The sequence below is a fragment of the Cebus imitator genome, unplaced genomic scaffold (genome assembly GCF_001604975.1).
Source record: "Cebus imitator isolate Cc_AM_T3 unplaced genomic scaffold, Cebus_imitator-1.0 Scaffold246, whole genome shotgun sequence".
Taxonomy (NCBI): domain Eukaryota; kingdom Metazoa; phylum Chordata; class Mammalia; order Primates; family Cebidae; genus Cebus; species Cebus imitator.
The window spans coordinates 3,002,007-3,011,787 of NW_016107561.1; positions in this window are offsets into that span (position 1 = coordinate 3,002,007).

Here is a 9,781-nt window from a genome sequence, read left to right on the forward strand (position 1 = left end):
TACTTACAGGTAACATTCTTTACAGTAAGCGGCTGAGATCAGAGGGAGAAGGCACAGTTTTGTGGCTGAGTCTATGAAAACAATATATTCTTTTCTCTGTTTCCTGGCTAACATTTCCATGCCAAATTCTTACCTGGGTCTCATAGCATAGGTTTCTAATTTTTATTAGGCTTTGGAATAAAACCTATGGACCTTCTTTAGTAGAACACACATAATACTATAAACACAGAATCAAGTTCATATACATGTCTCTTCTTCACCTCATTGTCACCCTCAAGCTAAGGTTTTACAGCCTCAAGTCAAGAACTAACACAATATAGAAAAAAAAATCTACACTAGGCAGAACATCCATTGAAATGTCTTTAAAACTTATGCCCTTTAATTGCGTAATGTGGTAAAATTTAACTAGCAGATACAAGATAGCACCAAAAAAATCTCAAATGATTTAATGTCCTTTCTCCACAACTCTTCTACTATCATAAAGTGACAGACAACAAGCTAGATTCAAACTGGAAATAATGACTCTCAGTTTTGACATCTACTTCATCAGATTACACTAAACTCAAATTAGCAGACCAATCAACTGGTTCGAAATGTCATTGGCAGTAAATCCAATTCAAAATTTCTAAAACTTAAAGAATAGCCATGTTCTAAATAACTGTTTTCAGAGAAAGAGTATCACCCTAAATCAAAGATGAATATTATAACATATCAATATGTGATAAGTTGACTATAATTTGTTTTACATGGTCTTAGAACTGGAGAGTTCAGGATCATTAGCACCATGTGCAGACAGACTTTCACCTTAATCTGTTAACCTATTTTTGTTCACTCATCTTTTCTTTTAGTGTTACCATAAGAATTAGTGTGTTCAGGGCGGGCATGGTGGCTCATGCCTGTAATCCTAACACTTTGGGAGGCCAACACAGGAAGATCACTTGAGCACAGGAGTCTGAGACCAGTCTGGGCAACATAATGAGACCCCTCTCTACAAAAAATTTAAAAATTAGCCAGTTGTGGTGGCATGTGCCTGTAGTCCTAGCTACTTGAGAGGCTAAAGCAGGAGGATCACTTGAGGCCAAGAGTTCTTGGTTATAGTGAACTGTGATGGTGCCACTGCATTCTAGCCTGGGCAACAGAGTGAGACCCTGTCTCTTAAAAGAAACCCACACACCTACACATACACACACACACACACACACACGCACACATACACCACACAAATTAGTATATTTACTGACAAATTACTTTTTCTGTTCCTTTAAGAAGAAACCTATCTGCGATTATTTGGTGCTGAACCATAAATGCCAGCCTTATGCTTTAAAGAATATTATTCAGCAGAATTCTCCACTACGCTGCTATTTTGAAAATTTGCCTTGCAGAATCACTATTAGTCACGTAACCCCTAATCCATGCCTGCTCTTCTGAAACAGAAGATATCCATGTTACCACTATATTTTCCTGTATTGATAAATTCATAATTGACTAGATTCCTCATCGTTTTTCTTATCTCTCTCTCTTTCCCACTCTTCTTTTTTATTATTAAATTTTCTTAACCAATAGAAAACTCCTGCCTTTTTATCTGAATTGATTTCAGCAAAGAAGTATTTTCTTTAAAAGAAAATATAAAGAAAACAAAATCCAGAAGGGAGGAAGAAAACTTAGAACAAAGAAAAATAAAACTCTGTATCTGTACTGATCAAAAATGAGAATCAATCCCTTCTTCCTAAAATTTTTGTGTAATCTCTAGTTATTTACACTTAAAGTCTGCTGAGGGGAAAAAATACTGCTTGCATTCAGAAGAAAGAGAATAATTCCAAAAGCAAATTACTAACATTGACTTGCTTCTGTATAACACTCACTATAACAAACATAGGCTTTACTTTGATTATGGGATAAGAATTTTAAGGCATAATTTGGCTTTTATTTATTAAATGTAAGCAATAAAGCAGGTTACTAGAATAAGTTACAACATCCACACAACTTTCTAATTCAAACCTCATGTAAGAACCCTATTTTTAATTTAGTTCTCCATCAGAATTAATTAGTCTTTATAAAAACCATCTTCAACCTCAGTTTTTATTTTGTTTTTGTTTTTTTTTTCCCATTTATTTATTTTATTGCATTTTAGGTTTTGGGGTATATGTGAAGAACATGCAGAATTGTTGCATAGGAACACACATGGCAGTGTGATTTGCTGCCTTCTTCCCCATCACCTACATCAGGCATTTCTCCCCCTGCTATCTCTCCCCAGCCTCCCACCCCAACCTCAGTTTTTAACTTCTTTGAGCATAGTTAGTAAAGGGCAAGTGAGAAAATCAGAGGGTCCAGGAGAGAGAAAGAGAGAAGAAAAAGGCTAAGAGGAAAGCAGAAAGGTAGGGAGAAATGTCTTAATAGAGAAATACAATGGAAGGAGAAAACCACAGTACTTTATCAAATGTGAAATTTAGGATTTGTCTGAAAAAAAAAAACCCAAGTTTTATTCTCTTTTTCAAGAGAAAAAGGACAATATTCTTAAGAAAAGCACTAAACTAGGAGGAAAACTTTATATTGACACATTCATTTAAAACTGGTCACTTTCACACATGTGGCCAATAAAATATGCAAAAATCCAGAACATCACTAATCATCTAAGAAATGCACATCAAAACCACAATGAGATACCAGCTCACGCCAGTCAGAATGGCTATTATTAAAAAGACAAAAAACAACACATATTGGCGGTAAGGCTATGGAGAAAAGAGAACACTTATACACTGTTAATAAGAATGTAAATTAGTTCAGCCACTGTGGAAAGCAGTTTGGAGATTTCTCAAATAACTTAAAACTACCATTTGACCCAGCAATCTCATTACTGGGTATATATCCAAGAGAAAATAAATCATTCTACTGAAAAGACACATGCATATGCAGATTCATTTTAGCCCTATTCACGGTAGCAAATCAACCTAGCTGCTCATCAATGGTCAATTAAATAAAGAATATGTGGTACATATATACCATGGAATACTGCATGTCCATAAAAAAGAATGAAATCATGTTATTTGTAGAAACATGGATGCAGCTAGAAACGATTATCCTAAGTGAATTAACACAGAAACAGAAAGCCAAATACTCCATGTTCTCACTTAAAAAGTGGAAGCTAAACATTGGGTACTCATGGATATAAAGATGGCAACAATAGACATTGGGGACTACTAGACGGAGAAGGTTGGGAAGGGACAAGGTTGAAAAACTAATGTGGGTGTACTATGCCCCATATTTGGTGACAGAATCAGTTGTACCCCAAATTTCGGCATCATGCAATATATCCAGGTAATGACGCTGTATATGTACTCCCACATCTAAAACAAAATTTGAAATTATGTATTTTTTAAAAGAATAAAAGATTAACTACTGTATGGTTCCATTTACATAACATTCTGGAAATAATAAAACTACAGAAATGAGAAACAGATTAGTGGTTGTGAAGTGTTAGGAAGTGAGAAAGGAGGGAAGTGGCTGTTGCTATTAAGGGTTAGCATGAGAGAGATTTTTGGGGATGAACTAGTTCTGCAGCTTGATTGAACTAGTGAGTACATGAATCTACATGTGTTAAAACAGCACAGAACTAAATACAGATAAACACAAATGAGTGCATGTAAAATTGGTGAAATCTGAAGAAGGTCTGTGAATAGTACCAATGTCAATTTCATGATTGTGATACTATACTATAGTGATGCATGGAGCTACCACTGGGGGAAACTGGATGAAGAGTACAAGGAACTTCCATCACACGGTTTTCTTTTTGCAACTTCTTGTAAGTCTATAATTATTTTAAAACAAAAAGGTTTTTTCTACATGCCGCAGGAGCTCAGGGAAGGGAGTGACTGACTACCTGAGAATCTAGAAGGGCTGCTCAGGGGAGTGAATACTGAATTAGATCTTGAAGAGCAAAGAGGAGTTTAGAAGACAGGCAGTTTAGAGAAAAGGTTCTTCTGTGAGAGGAAACAGTGCATATAAAGACATGGAAGTACAGAAGAATATGACTGTAAGCAGTTCTAGGTGACTGAAACAAGAGCTAGGTGTAGAGAGAGGTAGGGGAAGAAGAGTAGGAACAGCAGGAGAATTACCTGGAACAGTGGGAAAGTGTGCTATTCTAAGGAACATCATACTTTTTACCACTGGCAATCGGGGGAAGAGGAGAGAAGAGATCAGCAGAAAAGGGTCCTATTAACTACTTAAGAAGGAAGCCACACCGAGCACAAAGAACCTGAACAAAAAACCCAAAAGGCAAAGAAGTATTTGCTGAATTGTGAGCATCTCTATCCACAGTTAAGGAGCTGAGAGAGGATAAAGACTCTGAGTAAAAAATAAAATTGATCACTTCAGTGAAAACAAAAACAGCAATTGGCTGCATATATTATTCCCTCAGAGTGCTTTTGTACCTAGAATAAAATCAGCAAAAGCATATGTAATGTTCTCAGTGAAATATACACAAGTATTAAATACCAAAAAACAAAAATCAAAATTTTTGTCTTTAACAAAATAGTTTGATTATTTCTGCATAAAATCCAATTATTTCTGAACACCTTCAAATATATTTCAAATGAGAGGAAATGACATTCCACATAATACAATCACCAGTTTCTCTGCTTACGTGAAAACCCTTCTCACCAAAGATGACTGGTTTGACAGAAAAGAAACTATGAAGAATGTGGTCCCAAAACATTAATCTTGAAAGAATATGTAACAGTGCAGCTTCCTTTACTGTATAGAAACTGTCAAAACTGACAAGAGTAAATCTAAAAGCCTGACAAGAAGACCAAAATAATAAAATAATTTTCTGAGGAAGTGAGACCAAAAAAGACCTAATAAAATAAATTCTATAAAATCATTAAATTATGCAGACATGTTCTTCAGATCCCAGTACACAAATGTCTTCCAAAGTAATTTATTAAATATAGTTAAGATATCACAAAATTCTCCTTCAATTGCTAATTCACCGGCTTTGCTATTTATCTACTCTCATTCATACCTTCTTCCCAAACATCTTCCTTAATATGTGCTCATGCCAAATACTGAGACAGGCATTCCTGATATCTATGGATCACAGATATGAACAAAGGGTAAATAATGCAAAATACCTTCCTCCCGCCGGTCCATCCGCTCTCCGGTCAACGCGGAGGCTGACGCGGCGCACGCGCACTAGCTCGCCGGCCAGCCGGGTACTACAGGCTGCAGGTGGATGGATCACCTGGGGTTGGGTTGAAGACCAGCCTGACCAACATGGAGAAATCATGCTGGTCTACTAAAAATACAAACATTAGCCAGGCATGGTGGCGCATGCCTGTAATCCCTGCTATTCGGGAGGCTGAGGCAGGAGAATCACTTGAACCCAGGAGGCAGAGGTTGCAGTGAGCCAAGATCGTGCCATTGCACTCCAGCCTGGACAACAAGAACGAAACGTCGAAAAGAAAAGAAAAGAACAGACAATAGGACCGTACCTTTCTATGGCCAATATCTTACCCAAGCTCTGGACCAGGTAAATACATGCAGTTAATAAATATTAGTTGAATGAATGAAAAGTGAATCAATGTACATGTAAAAGGTAGGTGATCAATAAATGAACAGAAACAGGTTATGTGGAAGGTCAGACTGAGGGAATAAGAAAACCTAGAAAGTCAGACAGCCCTAAAAATATTCCCATAAAAAGCTAAAGGCTAACACACTTTTACCAAAAACATAATTTATAAAAAGCAGTGATTGACAAATCTAAGTTCAGAATTAAAAGTGTGTAATATATTTTTATAATATCTGTATTCCACTTATCAATAATTTCAAAGTTTTTGCTTTTCTTTAGTGTAGCAAAAAATCTGTCTTTATATGGATTCCAGTTATTTAAGGCACTCATAAATTTCCAAGAGCACAAGTAAAGAACATGAAAAAACAGGCTAATAGATATTCGTTGGCATATAATCAGACATGACTTTCTAGGCACTGGAATTTTGTCCCTAAAATCTCCAAACCAAAAAAAAAAAAAGAGTTTGTAAAAAACAAAGAAAAAAAGTCATTCAGGTTAAAAGAGGGGAAAAACTTTGCCCATTGTGAAGCCTGATTACCTTAATTATTTTGACTTTGAAAGGAACCTTAATACAGAATTGAACATTTTCCAGTCTTTCATCTATTATACATTAAAAAAAATGACACTGTGTTGTTCATAAGATACTCTTGTCTAATTGTCTTAATTTCTTCAAAAATGTTTCATTTGCTAACTTTTCCAGCAAAATTGCAATTTAAAATCATAAATCTCTTACTCACTTTAGTAAGTGAGATTAATGGAGGATGCTCCTTCCACAGTGGCCTGAACAGAAACTTTACACTTCAAAGTGTGTGCATGAATTGCAAAGTGTTGCAACATACAATTCAAAGTGTGTGCAACATACAATTCAAAGTGTGTGCAACATAAAAAGTGTATGCAACATACAAAGTGTGTACAACATACAATTCAAAGTGTGTGCAACATACAATTCAAAGTGTGTGCAACATACAAAGTATGTACAACATACAATTCAAAGTGTGTGCAACATACAATTCAAAGTGTGTGCAACATACAAGTCAGTGATTCAACTAAAGAACTGGTCAGAAATGTCTTCACAATGAAACAATCACACTAGGCCTTCTTGTATAGGTTTTTTTTTTCCTCCAAGCAAGTGGTCATCAAATAGGAATTCTACACATATCAGATTTTGTAACCATTTCCACATTAAACAGAATTATCACATTGTGATAAAATGGTGACCCCACTGAAGGATCCTGCTGGTCAGTGATTTCATCATTTTATCAAGCCTGTAAAGGCTATTATCTTCAAGATGAATGTTGCTACAAGGTGGTTACACAAACACTGTTTGCTTAAAGACAGTCTGGAGAAAGACGTCTCTTTTCCAAAGTAATGTAAGGCATTTCCCAAGATTTCTCACTAAACAGCCCAGACTTCTGACAAACCCTCTAAAAGAGTGTAGGAAGAAATATCCTTTCAAGAAAAACTAAAGATTAATTAATACATATATTGAAAACATGTACAAAGCCAACATCACATGGCCATGCTAATAAATTCATTTTGGATATTTGTTTAAGCTTCCTACTAATCAAATTTTCTAGGATAATTACCATCAAGAGATGAGTTCAATTTTTAAAAAAAGAATGCCAAAAGGCATGAAATGTTTTCTTAACTTATTATACAAAGCAAGATTAATCTGCCAGAGATACTACCCTATTATATTTTTCTGTGTGTGCATGTATGTACACCCATACTCTAAGACTTTAAATCAATCTATGCTCTTTTCATAATTCACACTACATAGACATAGTATCTCTTTTAAGCCACAGATGAATATAAAGTGATCCTTTATAATCAGAATCTCAGACAGTATTTATTCATAATGATGGAGTATTTGGTTATAGGAAAAATTAATACTCTGAAGAAAATATTAATATTTTATAGAAGTTTATCAAACCTATGGGCATTTGTAATGATAAATTCCAAATTCATCAGGAACTTAGCAGACAGCACCAAAGATGCAAGTACTAAAAGTAGTATCAAGCTTAACAAAATGCTATTGATATCAAATTTTTAAAGCAATCAATTTGGTGACATACTAATTTCTTATTTAGCAAAGTAGTAAGTGTGGTGACAGGATCATAATGCTTGACAACATACAGCTTGGGCATCTAGGCACTCTGCTAACAAGCCAAACAAGCTAGCTCCTTCATTTACACAAGGACACAAGTGAGCAGAGAAGGATGGTATAACACAAAAAGAAAATAACTTGGGGTCTCAGGCAGTTACCCAGGTGATGGTAAAGTGCCAAGCTAAAAAACCTGTGGTCGCTAAGCAGCAGCAACGACAATAAAGAGATTCCCATCCAGCTTCACAGCAGCTGCAGTAAGTTCACACTGATGGAATCACAGCACACCCTGGTGACAAAAACGAGCTACCTCTGGCTGGCCTGATAGTCACTGAAGCATCAAGGCCACCACCTATAACATTTCTTCAAATCTTCCTGAGAAAAACTGAAAACACGGTGAACAAACTTTCACTATTACAAAAAAAAAGGGAAACCAAAAGAGATTTTATGTAATATAAATGCTAATGCTATTTTCAAAGCATCTGGTTTAGTGGCTTACCAGTAATGTGAACTTGAGCAAGTTTTTAGATTGTCTATGCCTCAATTTCACATTGGGATTTTTTTTTTAACTCTTCACCTTACAGGGTACCATACTGATCAAATAAAGACAATATTTGAAACATGCTTAGAACAGGACCTGGCACACAGAAAACACAGTATATATTCATTACATGAATAAATATGAGCTCAATGTAGACACAGGATTCTTTAAGCTGAAAACGAATAATATTAAAAGTTATAATGCACTGAGTGCTTGCTATGTGCCCTCCACTGTACTCTTTACATACATGATGCCCTTTAATCTTTACCACAAATATGTATCATAGGTGTTATCTCCTTTTACAGATGAAGAAAGGCAAATGTTAAGACCAAAACAAAACCAGCAAGTAGCAAAGCAAAGATTCAAACACAGATACTTCTGACTCCAAAACCTACGCTTTTAACCTTTCTGCACCATAGAGAAAACTGGTTTTACTCATCAGTTCCTATTTTATGGATGAGGAAACTGAAGTGTCTTAGATAAAGCCCCTCAAATAGCTAATGGATATATGAGGAATTAATGTGTCTTGGCCTATTACAAGCAGAGGCCTCTCTGTTCCAAATGACTAAATAGGTGCAAAATTCCATTGCCACTGGGAATAGTCTCTTGATTCACTCAGGATTAGAATTAGTCTAAGGATATCTGCTCTATTCAACACAACACACTGAAGTATATGCTACAGTAAATTAGAGAACAGAAGAGATTTTTCACTTTAGGTGGTGGAAGGCAGGAAGGTCAGGTATCTTGAATGACTCTCTAATATGATCAACTTCATCATAGTAACTGCCAAGTGTAATGCCAAAATGTGGTAAATTTCAACTTTGTTTTTCCAACATAGAAGGAAAGACCCATATGGAGGGCTAGATAGAATACAGGAGCCCACCAGCTACCTCTCTCTCAGCTGATACCACTGATAATCATTTGTAAAATAAAGAACTCTCTGCCAGGTGCATTTTCCCTGAGTATGCCCAGGCTTGACAATGGAAGAAAAACCAACCAGCTCCCCATGCACAGGTGTTGGCCAGAAGTTATTTGGCAGCAGCTGGAGCTGTGGTACACACAAGCTCTATCCTACCATCCTCTGAAGCAAAAAAAGAAAAAAGAAAGTTGATACTTTAAAACATTCAGATTGAAAAGATATGGGTATATGTATATTAAAAATACAGGGTTCATCTGCAAGATATGTAACAATCATAGACAGGGCTCTCACTCTATATAAACATTAATCAACCCCTTTCTAGTCTGAATCAAACCAAATGAAATACCATGCTAAGTCAAGATAAGAATATTGGTTTGAGAACTTTCTTATAACTATATATTCAGACATTTGTTTGTAGAACTAATAATAGAAAAAAGTACCTCTTCCCATTAAAAAGTTTATCATTTACATGTCTTTTATAGATATTGTAATGAAAACAGTGATCATTCCTTAAAAACAGTAAATGCAAAGCCGGGCGCAGTGGCTCATGCTTGTAATCCCAGCACTTTGGGAAGCTGAGGCAGGCGGATCACGAGGCCAGGAGTTCAAGACCAGACTGGCCAACATGGTGAAACCCTGTCTCTACTAAAAAAA